General features: G+C 38.6%; 1 protein-coding gene across 20 annotated transcripts in view; it reads right to left on the bottom strand.

The window, feature by feature from the left end:
• IL15 (interleukin 15) overlaps positions 1-12,737 on the bottom strand; it is a 70,639-nt gene that overhangs the window by 45,634 nt on the left and 12,268 nt on the right. For 10 of the 20 annotated variants that reach the window (XR_008997875.1, XR_008997876.1, XM_057502655.1 and 7 more), the window contains one exon: positions 326-443. The exons of the other annotated variants lie outside the window; for them this stretch is intronic. The gene's annotated coding sequence lies outside the window, so the exon portion shown is untranslated. The remainder of the gene's footprint in view (positions 1-325; positions 444-12,737) is intronic. 20 annotated transcript variants of the gene reach the window in all.

Raw genomic sequence — 12,737 nt, 5'->3', positions numbered from 1 at the left:
GTCTACAGCTGCTTTCCAGTAGGAAAAGCAAAATTGAGTAGCTGTGACAGAGATCATTTGGCTTGCAAAGCCTTAAATTTTTACTATCTGGCTCTTTCCAAAAGAAAAAATTGCTTACCTCTGTTTTGTGTAATGCTCTTTGCCCTCAGAAAATGTGTTAAACATTTGATGACAAAGGGCATTTTCTTTTTTAACCAAGATGTTCATTTGGAAAATTCTGAGTATACATGTAACCTCACCTGTTTTGCACACCCTCCTTATTATTAATTACATTGTTACATAAAAGGTCTCAACTGCATGTCATAATTCTTAAAGCCTTACTTACACAACCTCCTGTAGGCTGGCTATGTGCTAACACCAACTTTGCTTCCTGTGACATCAGCAGCATGGCACATGACAGGACATTGCTTTAAGAGCCAGGTGGCCATAGGTATGAACAGATGCTGTGAGAGTCAAACATAGGGATAAAAAAATTAAAAATTATATATTGAATAATCCTCCCTTCCTCTTCCTTGGTTTTACGATCATGCTAGAAAAGACAGGAAGACTCATGTAGAGAAAGCTTCAAAAGTCGATAGGATTTTATTATTCTTTCCTAAAATCTTCAGTTTCTTTGTAATTTAACTAACATCCATGTTGACTATAGCTACTTCATTTTGGAAATCAAATAATCATGTATCATTGAAAATAAATGGTAACATCTCATACAATTCTCTAGTAAAACATTTTTCAATTTTCCCAACACATAGCACAAAACAAATATGCTGTCCAATGTATTCATGGATTTGATGTCAAGTTACTGATCAACTCTAAGAGAGATAAGTTGCAAACATTTATTCTAAGAGTAAAGTGGCAAAATCTCCACTCAGACACTCAGTAGTAAAACACAACATTATAACATCAAATTTTCAAGTGATACATAATTTGAAGGAGTTTGAATATGCCAAAAGATTACAGAGTTTAAAGTAGTATATTTCCCATTTTAGAAAAGGTAGTCTAACTTATTTATGCCATTTTAAAATGGTAAGTAGCACAATTCCTAATTTAAAAAATAAATCAGAAAACATCTTCACCAAAGTTCAGTATGGTCTGTGATATAAAGGATACTTATATTAATTAGAATAACTTTTAAAAATCTATATAATCTTACTTTGGACTATTCATAATTTAGTAAATCTTTAATATAGTTTTAAGTCCAAAAGTGTAGCCAATCTATTTGCATGCCTGCACTCTGGCACCTTCTTGAACTATTTATTTAAAAATATTCACTCAAAACATACTGTGTATAAGCATCTTTACTAGATGCTCTAATAACTGGTTTCAATCCTTAAGGAACTCACCAACCAGTTGAGGGGAGAAAACTGCAAACAACTAATGAATGCTCTTAGTGTTTTATAGAAGTATGAAGAAAGCCCCACTTAAAAACAGAGTGTGAGGCAATTAATACTGTAGAGATGAGGAAGATGAGGGACGTGGAGAGACTTCAGTGAGACGGTGGTATGTGAGCTGGCCTTCCTCGGAATGAGTGAGTACTGCTAACTCTAACAAAGGGAATGCTGCTTGCAGAGGCTCAAATTCAAGACAGTAGGTAAGGAATGGTATTCTAATAGGTTTTGACTGTGGCTTTACTCTTGCCTTGGAATTGGTGACTAGAACCCCATGTTGGGGGATAAAGAAGTCATTAAGTTTCCCTCATTCTAAAGGTAAATTTATAGCTAGGTCTAGACACCACTCCAGGGCTAACTCAGAGGTAGGCAAACCCTTACTACTTCTACTATGTCTAAACCATCAATTCCACCCCCAAGATCCTAGCCCTGATCAAATACAGAGGACCAGAACACCAGGAAGGGCATGGAAAGGCGGTGGCGGGAATCGCCAGCTGGAGGTATGGAGGGAAGTGCTGTGGGACCACGCACAAGGCAGATGCTGCTCTGGACTGACTTGTGTCTTCCCAAAATGTGTGTGTTGAAGCCCTCACCCCTAGTGTGACTGTTGGGAAGTAATTATGGTTAAATGAGGTCATGAGGGTGGGCTCATGACGGGATTAGTGCCTTTATAAGAAAAGACACCAGAGGGCTTGTGTCTCCTCTCTCCACCACATGAAGGCAAGAAGCCAGCAAACTGAATTGGCTGGCAGCTTGATCCTGACTTCAGTCTTCACAAGTACAGGTATAGTATTTTGCTATGGCAGCCTGAGCAAACGAATACAGACAGGCATCTCATTCCCTGGATGGACATCTTGTCAGCTCATGAGATTGCTAAATTGCTCTTAAGCCTATGTAACTAGGGAGAAAAATAACAGAGAAAAGTATCAGACTTTGTGTTTGAATCAACAAAGCTGTGGATGAAGGCTAGTGCCCTTGCAAGGGGACTGGCATAATAAGACCTAGTGAGCTATCCCACAGGGAGGAGCAGAGAGAGTGGAAGAGGTTAAGCCTAATCACCCACAGAGGGTCATTGTGAGGTTCAAGGAGCTCCTTGATGCAAGTCCCATAGAGCAGGTCTTAACGCACACTGAGTACTCACTCAGAAACTGTGGCCTCTTAGCGAATATCGCCACTTACATGAACCAGTCTTCTCACCCCTCACAACCAGGCAACTCCACCTCTCCCCCATGACTTGCAAAAGAGATAGTGGCCACTGACATCCTTAGAGTCTAGTTCAGTGCTATTAAAGTGTCAGTTTACAATGAATAAAACTTGCACTCGTTCCTTCCTCAGCAAAGTCTTTTTATGAAAAAAAATTGGGTGAACTGAACATGTGTTAGTGACGTGGTGAATTTACCACCTGTACAAGCTCTTGGGAGTTGAATCCTGGGAACACACATTTTCATACTTTGGATTTCAATGGTCTAGTTGGGAAGACTAGACATCCCTTGATATGATTTCTTAAATCTCATAAAGGAGAAGTCTGTCAAACTGTGCCATGAAAGGGGCAAAGTCTAATACTGCAGAATTGAAGGGAAAGAGACAGCCAAGCCAGTCAAGGTGAAGTTTTTATAGCTTGTGAATTCAAACTGAGTTCTGAAGAACATACAAACAATGCTAAAGGAAAAGAGATAAGTGGAGAAAGACAAAGGCACAATACCAAGAGAAAGGACAGCAAAGAAATGGGGAGAACGCTCACAGCTTTAGAGTTTCAAGAATAAAGAAATACTTTTATGTCATGATTAGGGAGTTGGAAAGCTAAGACAGGCAGAATTCCTGGAGATACTGAGAATCCAGCTGCTTGTGGAAAGCAGGGATCCATATCTGGCTCTTCTGGGACTAAAGAAAGGCAGGCAGTCTGAGAAACTTCATAACAAGGAAGCCCTTAGCAGGAGGGCTGCTAAAGGGGTAAGGATTGCATAGACCTTACTGCTCAGGAGAAAGGACAGGTAGACAAAATTGTCTGGGTGCACTCTGCCCAGCAGTTTGGGAACTTTTACAATCTTCAAGCACTCCAGCTCCCTGGCTGGCTGCACAGTGCCAAGGATCCCTTCCATGATATGCAGCCTACTGCAACTTTATCCCAGCCAGCCCCACCTGGCTCATGAACTGGCAAACCCTACCCTGGTGTTAGGCCAGCCAAAGGGAAGATCTGTCTACAGCAACTACAAATGCAAAGCATAGGGGATTATACCTGTGTGCTCAGCCCACTGGCTGAGGCAATGGAGATAGGAATAGCAGCCGGGAAGCAGGAAACAGTTCTTTCCTCCCCCCAGGCACCAATACCACCCCCTGTGGCCCCTGACATTGCTTCAGGGGCTGAGCAGGTCCAGAGAGTAGAGCTTCTGGGCACAAGATGGTGCCATATACAAACATGAAATGCCAAAGGGACAGTTCAAAGTAAAATTATTAATACAACTACTGAGAAAGACTAAAATGACATAGACATCATGAAACTTCCTGAAACGGAATTCAAAATAAAAATCATTACCATGTTCATGGAGGTATGGAAAGATATTCAAGAACTTAGGAATGAATTCAGGTCGGAGATCCAATCATTGAAGAGCACAATGGAGGGTATTAAAAGCAGATGAGAAACAGTGGAGGAGACGAAAAACAAAACAGAAACTAGAGAAGGGGAATATAAAGAAGCTGAGGCACAGAGAGAAAGAAGGATCTCTAGGAATGAAAGAATATTGAGAAAACTGTGTAACCAATCCAAACAGAAAAATATTTGCATTATAGGGATACCAGAAGAAGAAGACAGAGAAAAAAGGATAGAAAGTGTCTTTGAGGAGGTAATTGGTGAAAACTTCCCCAATCTGGAGAAGGAGATACTCTCTCAGGCCATGGGGGTGCACAGATCTCCCAACACAAGGGACCCAAGGAAGACAACACCAAGACATATAGTAATTAAAATGGCAAAGATCAAGGATAAGGACAGACTATTAAAAGCAGCCAGAGAGAGAAATAAGATCATATACAAAGGAAAGCCCATCAGGCTAACATCAGACTTCTCAGCAGAAACCTTACAGGCCAGAAGGGAGTGGCATGATGTATTTAATGCAATGAAGCAGAAGGACCTCCAACCAAGATTACTTTATCAAACAAGATTATCATTTAAATTTGAAGGAAGGATTAAACAATTTCCACATAAGCAAACGCTGAGAGAATTTACCTCCCACAAATCATCTCTACAGTCTATTTTGGAGGGACTGCTTTACATGGAAGTGTTCCTAAGGTTTAATAGCTGACACCAAAGGCAATGAAACCACAGTAAAGAAAGTAGAACAGTGAATTAGTAAGCAAATGCAAAATTAAATTGACTGTTCTCAAAGTCAATCAAGAGCTAGACAAAGAGTACAGAATATGATACCTAATATATAAAGAATGGAAGAGGAAGAAAAAGGGGGAGGAAAAAAAAGAACCTTTAAATTGTGTCTGTAATATCATATTAAGTGAGTTAAGTTAGAATCTTAGATAATAAAGAAGTTAACCTGGAACCTTTGGTAACCACGAATATAAAGCCTGCAATGGCAATAAGTACATACCTATCGATAATCACAATAAATATAAATGGACTGAATGCACCAATCAAAAGACATAGAGTCACTGAATGGATAAAAAAACAAGACCCATCTACATGCTTCCTTCAAGAAACTCACTTTAAACCCAAAGACATACCCAGACTAAAAGTGAAGGGATGGAAAAAGATATTTCATGCAACTAATAGGGAGAAAAAAGCAGGAGTTGCAGTGCTTGTATCAGACAAAATAGACTTGAAAACAAAGAAAGTCACAAGGGACAAAGAAGGACATTACATAATGATAAAAGGGTCAATCCAACAAGAAGATATAACCATTATAAATATCTATGAGCCCAACAGAGGAGCACCTACATTTGTGAAACAAATACTAACAGAATTAAAAGGGGAAATAGAATGCAATGCATTCATTCTGGGAGACTTCAACACTCCACTAACTCTGAAGGACAGATTAACCAGACAGAAAAAATGTCAGGAGATAGAGGCACTGAACAACGCACTAGAACAGATAGACCTAACTGATATCTAAAGAACTCTACACCCAAAAGCAGCAGAATACACATTCTTCTCAAGTGCACATGGAACATTTTCAAGAACAGATCATATACAAGGCCACAAAAAGAGCCTTGGTAAATTCAAAAAGATTGAAATTGTACCAACCAGGTCTCAGATCACAAAGGCATGAAACCAGAAAGAAATTACACAAAGAAAACGAAAAATCCCACAAACACATGGAGGCTACACAACATGCTCCTAAATAACCAATGGATCAAACAGAGGTCAAGCAATATATGGAGACAAATGACAACAATAATTTAACACCACAAAATCTGTGGGACACAGTAAAGGCCCTACTAAGAGGAAAGGATATTGCAATACAGGCCTACCTCAGGAAAGAAGAACAATCCCATATGAGCAATCTAAACTAACAATTAACGAAACAAGAAAAAAGAAGAACAAATGAGGCCCAAAGTCAGTAGAAGGAGGTACATAATAAAGATTAGAGCAGAAATAAATAAAACCAAGAAGAATAAAACAATAGAATAATTGAAAGGAAGGGCTGATTCTTTGAGAAAATAAACAAAATACATAAACCCCTAGCCAGACTTATCAAGATAAAAAGAGGGTCTACTCACATAAACAGAATCAGAAATGAGAAAGGAAAAATCACTACAGACACCACAGATATACAAAGAATTATTAGAGAATACTATGAAAAATTACATGCTAACAAATTGGATAACCTAGAAGAAACGGAGCACTTTCTAGAAAAATACAACCTTCCAAGGCTGACCCAGAAAGAAACGGAAAATTGGAACAGACCAATTACCAGCAACAAAATTGAACTGGTAATCAAAAACCTTACCTAAGAACAAAAGCCCTGGACCAAATGACTTCAATGCTGAATTTTATCAAACATTTACTGAAGACCTAATACCCATCCTCCTTAAAGTTTTCCAAAGAGTAGAAGAAGAGGGAATACTTCCAAACTCATTCTATGAGGCTAGCAACACTCTAATACCAAAACCCGGCAGACACCACAAAACAAGAAAATTAGAGACCAATATTCCTGATGAACATAGATGCAAAAATACTCAACAAAATATCAGAAAAATGAATTTAAAAATACATCAAAAAGATCATCCATCATGATCAAGTAGGATTTATTCCAGGGATGCAAGGATGCTACAACATTCAAAAATCCATCAACATCATCCACCACATCAACAAAAAGAAGGACAAAAACCACATGATCATCTCCATAGATGCTGAAAAAGCATTTGACAAAATTCAACGTTCATTCACGATAAAAACTCTCAACAAAATGGGTATAGAGGGCAAGTACCTCACCATAATAAAGGCTATATATGACAAACTCACAGACAACATTATACTTAATGGCGAAAAGCTGAAAGTTTTTCCTGTAAGATTGGGAACAAGACAAGGATACCCACTTTCCCCACTTTTATTCAACATAGTTCTGGAGGTCCTAGCCACAGCAATCAGAAAACACAAAAAAATAAAGGGCATCCAGATTGGCAATGAAGAAGTTAAACTGTATCATGTATATAAATGTTGAATCACTGTGTTGTACACATGAAATCAATAAAAAATAATTATCTAAAAAAAAAAAAGTTAAACTGACCCTGTTTGCAGATGACATGATATTGTACATAAAAACCCTAAAGAATCCACTCCAAAATGACTAGATCTAATATCTGAATTCAGCAAAGTTGCAGGATACAAAATTAATACACAGAAAACTTTGGCATTCCTATATACTAACAATGAACTAGCAGAGAGAGAAATCAGGAAAGCAATCCCATTCACAATTGCATCAAAAAAAATAAAATACCTAGGAATAAACCTAACCAAGGAAGTGAAACACCTATACTCTGAAAACTACAAGACACTCATGAAAGAAATTAAAGAAAATACCAATAAATGGAAACACATCCTGTGCTCATGGATAAGAAGAATTAATATTGTCAAAATGGCCATCCTACCTAAAGCAATCTACAGAATCAATGCAATTCCAATCAAAATACCAACAGCATTCTTCAACAAACTACAGAGAAAATCATTCTACAATTCATATGGAACCACAAAAGACCCTGAATAGTCAAAGTAATCCTGAGAAGAAACAATAAAGCTGGGTGGATTATGCTCCCCAACTTCAAGCTCTACTACAAAGCCTTAGTAATCAAGACAATTTGGTACTGTCACAAGAACAGACCCATAGATGAATGGAACAGACAAGAGAGCCCTGCTATAAACCCAACCCTATATGGTTCATTAATAAAGGAGCCATGGACATACAATGGGGAAATGACAGCCTCTTCAACAGCTGGTGTTGGCAAAACAGGACAGTTACATGACAGAGAATGAAACTGTATTATTGTTTAACCCCATACACAAAAGTAAACTCAAAATGGATCAAAGACCTGAATGTAAGTCATGAAACCATAAAACTCTTAGAACACAACATAGGCAAAAATTTCCTGAATATAAGCATGAGCAACATCTTCCTGAACACATCTCCTCAAGCAAGGGAAACAAAAGCAAAAATAAACACATGGGACTACATCAAACTAATAAGGTTCTGTACAGCAAAGGACACCATCAACAGAACAAAAAGGCATCGTACAGTATGGAAGAATATATTTGTAAATGACATATCCAATAAGGGGTTAACATCTAAAACATACAAAGAACTCATGCATCTCAAGACCCAAAAAACAAATAACCCGATTAACAAATGGGCAGAGGATATGGAGAGAAAGTTCTCCAAAGAAGAAATTCACTTGGCCGACAGACACATGAAAAGATGCTCCACATTGCTAATCATCAGGGAAATGCAAATTAAAACCACAATGAGATACCACCTCCCACTATTTAGGATGGCTAGAATTGAAAAGACTAAGAACAACAAATGCTGGTGAGGATGCAGAGAAAGGGGAACCCTCCTACACTGCTGTTGGGAATGTAAGCTAGTTCAACCATTGTGGAAAGCAATATGGAGGTTCCTCAAAAAACTAAAAACAGAAATACCATTTGACCTGAGAATCCCACTCCTTGGAATTTACCCAAAGAATACAACTTCTCAGATTCAAAAAGACATATGCACCCCTATGTTCATCACAGCACTTTTTACAATAGTCAAGATATGGAAGCAACCTAAGTGTCCATCAGTAGATGAATGGATAAAGAAGAGGTGGTACATATACACATTGGAATACTATTCAGCCATAAGAAAGAAACAAATCCTACCATTTGCAACAACATGGAGGGACCTGGAGGACATTATTCTCAGTGGAAATAAGTCAGGCAGAGAAAGATAAGTGACAAATGATTTCCCTCATTTATGGAGTATAACAACAAAGCAAAACTGAAGGAACAAAATAGCAGCAGACTCAGAAACTCCAAGAAGGAACTAGTGGTTACCAAAGGGGTGGGGTGTGGGAGGGTGGGTGGGGAGGGAGGGAGAAGGGCATGGAGGGGTATTATGTTTAGTACTCATGGCATGGGGGATCACAGGGAGAACAGTGTAGCACAGAGAAGGCAAATAGTGAATCTGTGGCATCTTACTACACTGATGGACAGTGACTGCAATGGGTTATGGGTGGAGACTTGATAATATGGGTAAATGTAGTAACCACATTATTTTTTCATGGGAAACCTTCATAAGAGTGTGTATATCAATAATACCTTAATAAAAAATTTTTTTAAAAAAGAAAGAATTTTACTGCACAGGCTGAGCCACTCAGTTGATACCTTGTGGCTGCTAACAACAGAAAGCCAGAAGGACCTGAAGAGCATTGTGGCCAGTTTTGAACTCTTTTGTCCTATTATTCTGTATTTTCACATAATAAGAGTACTAAATATTTATAATTGTAAACTTTAAAAATAGATATAAAAGCTATTTTGGTGACTTTTTGACTCTTCATACACTTACAGTAAAAGATAAATGAGCCTCAAAACAGAAAGTTTCCAAGTATGTGTTTAAAATGAATGTTCTTCTTTGAATTCTTCAGATATTTATATTAAAAGATCCATATGAGAATTATTCTTCATCATAAAAACCAGTCAATCATTACTAAACAATTTTCCAGTACTGCCACTATAGATGATTGTTTAACTATGAAAGTGTATGTTCTGATTTATAACAGCCATAATGGCACCAATCTCTACGTGATTGTTCAGTGCTTTCATGGAAGACATACTTCATCTGTTGCAGCATGAAACACCTTATGACAATTTATAATGATGCACATTTCTTATTACCTGCTGATAATAACTCGTCAGTGAAAATGACAGCTTAATTATATAGCATATCTCCTACTCTCAAATAACTGGATTCAAACATCTCTACTGCTTCTCACCAATCCCTTAGAGAAGCAAAGAAGTACAATTACCACAATCCTCAGAAATAACACTACTAAGTAAAAAATATCTAAGGGAAAGTTGATCCTTTATTAAATACCCATGTACTTTAGACCACATAATCCCTCAGTTCTGCCATCAGACATTTACCTTAGAGCTGGTTGTCATTCTTTTAATGTTTTATTTTTCTTGCTCATTAGGCCTCTCGTTTCTCCCATTCCAAATACTTGGATTTTTATAAGATACATCAAGTGATGTACCCTGAACAGTGGACCTCTGAATCAACACAGTGGCCTCACACGTGCTGCAGTAATCTCAAACATCTTGTTTCTAACTCATGACTCACCAGGCTCCACTAACTGGTCAACTCTACAAAGCAAAGCAGTAGCGTTTATAAAATTGCCAAGAGGCACACTGCCTCTATTAATAACACTTATTTGGCAACTGACAGAGTGCTTGGACTCCTGAGTTCCAGTGCGGTCCAGGTGGCTGCTGGCCTCCTTTTCTCTGAACTGCACAGCAGAACTTGTCTATCTTCTACAGCACCGTTTGTTTCTTTTTCCTCTACCAAGGCCATGTGTAATTCCCTGGGATACAGCTAACAGACTGCCTGCCCCAAAATTAGAAGACTTAATCAGCTTTAGTTATTTACTTCATCTTTCACTGGTCTCATTAAATACTCTTATTTGAATAGTGGTTACCAAAACCACTACCACCAATAGACTGCCATTCCTTTATTCTTTCTCATCTTTGCTTTCCATTTTTCTGTCTTTCAATCATTTCTTCCATGATCCTCAGCTTTCATGCAAAGAAAAATGGGCTATAAAGACATCAGTAAACACTCAACATGCCTCATGACTTCTGTGGGATTCCACATTTGTTACAGCCTTAGCACCCTTTTTCTGGGTGTACTTTTATAGGATGACCTAAATGGCTGCATATCTGCAGTCTAAAATGTCAGATTTCTTTTCAGAGCCTTTTCTGGGGGTAAGGGGACCATAAAGAAGTAAAAGTGTGTGGCTGCTTCTTGCATCAGAGCCATTCCTAAATAACAGAGGCTGCATGATTAACTTAAATGGCCAAATTACTAAGAAGAAGATTTTTTGACAAACATGGAATAGGAACAAAGGAAATTGTAAAGCCATGTAGGATCTATCTTCTAGGTTAGAATAAAAAACAGAATAGGTTGTCTTGATTCAGTTATAGAACACAGCCTTCTAGGAAACTAGCATTAAATGTGTCACTACCAAGTGCTGGGACCATGACCATTAATTTCTATAGACATAGCGTTTCTATTTGGATTTGTGTCAACAATGGTGGTGGTGTTCACAATCTCTTCTCTTACTAGACTCCATGCAGACTACCATCTTTCCATTCTATTCATTGTTAGAATGATACAATTTCAAAAACTGTAGTTTATGTAATATTGAAAGTGAAGGCTCCTTGATGAAATCTGGAGTCTACCTAGTCTTACCAAAATCATGAAATGGACTAGAAATCTAGAGATTTGGACCCTGGTCTTGGCTCTGTCTTTAAACAGCTATGTGACCTTAGCAAGGCCCTTCATATCTCTTAACCACAGTTTATCTTTAAAAGGGCCAGACTGGAGTCTGTCTAAAGTTCCTTCCCAGTACCTAAGTATATCTATTAAGGTCACAGGTTAGTTATCAGCATATGATCAAATTCATTCAAGTCATGTTAATCGGATCTGACATGTGCAAGAATGAATTCCTCTGGTCTAATCCTCTTAATTTTCCAGGAGAGAAAAAAAGCCTAGAGAAACTAAACGTATTGTCCAGTTTTCTACAAAGAGGTAAAATTGGGGTTTGCTGTGTGTCTTGGATTCCTAGTTTAATTCTTCTCCAGTAGTTCATTTGGTTAACAGGGAGCACAGGTCATGTGCTGCCTCTCCATATTAGCTTCAATTTCAAAACATGTCTACTTAGCCCTAAAATCAAGGATTGCAATCTGCACAGGGCTTACAGCTCTGTAGGTATTGATGATAATCAAAGGGCAGTATGAGTAGATTTTGAATTGGTTTAATTTCACTCCTTATATCTAACTGTCCTGTACCAACACTGCCACGGGCAAAATGCTGCTACAATGCAAGTGACTTTGCTTATTTCCCGAGAGCGCTTTCTGGGTCAGAACACCAAAGTCAACATGCCACCCACCACTGCTCTAGAACAACTCTGCTTCCTCCTAACTCACTATCCCAATTAATACCTTTCTACCTTGAAGGAATGGGAAGATGGAAGTTTTACAATCTCCTTCACACCACAGCTAAGCCACCACACTTTGGCTGTTCACTGAGATATTTGAGACTTTTGCCCAGCGTGGCTTGATGATAACAGTTATGAATATCACCACATAGTTACTTATCTACTCTTTCTTGAGTGAATCAGTTGAGAGCAGAGACAACAATCAATCCCAGGCAGTTCCTAGTTACATGAAGAACCAGCAAGGGCAGTTGGCTCCCTCTTTGGAAATCCACCCTGTAGATTCCTGAGAAATAAGGTGGTTTGTGGAATGCTAAGCCATGATCAGGAATTAATGTCAAATCTATGAAAATCCCTTGGGAAAGGAAAGAAATTGTATCTCAGTTTGGTGGCTCAGAGCTGGACAGAGTCAAGGAGACAAAAGAGGAGGACATGATGAGGAAGAAAGCTCTCAATGGCATGTCCTGTTCTCTCCCTTGTTCTCCCTGAAAGCTGGGTCGGGAGATCCCTGCTTCACTGCATGTCGACCTTGGTGATACTTGCTGGTGAGGCCTGGAATGTGGGGCACGCAGAACCTGTAAAATTGCCAACACGATTTTTTTGCAGAAGCCCACTCTGGATCTAAGTATGCTCATCCCATCACTACCACATCACTAGGCACAA

Source organism: Manis pentadactyla, chromosome 5 (assembly GCF_030020395.1).
Source record: "Manis pentadactyla isolate mManPen7 chromosome 5, mManPen7.hap1, whole genome shotgun sequence".
Lineage (NCBI taxonomy): Eukaryota > Metazoa > Chordata > Mammalia > Pholidota > Manidae > Manis > Manis pentadactyla.
This window is presented reverse-complemented; position numbering and strand designations above follow the sequence as displayed.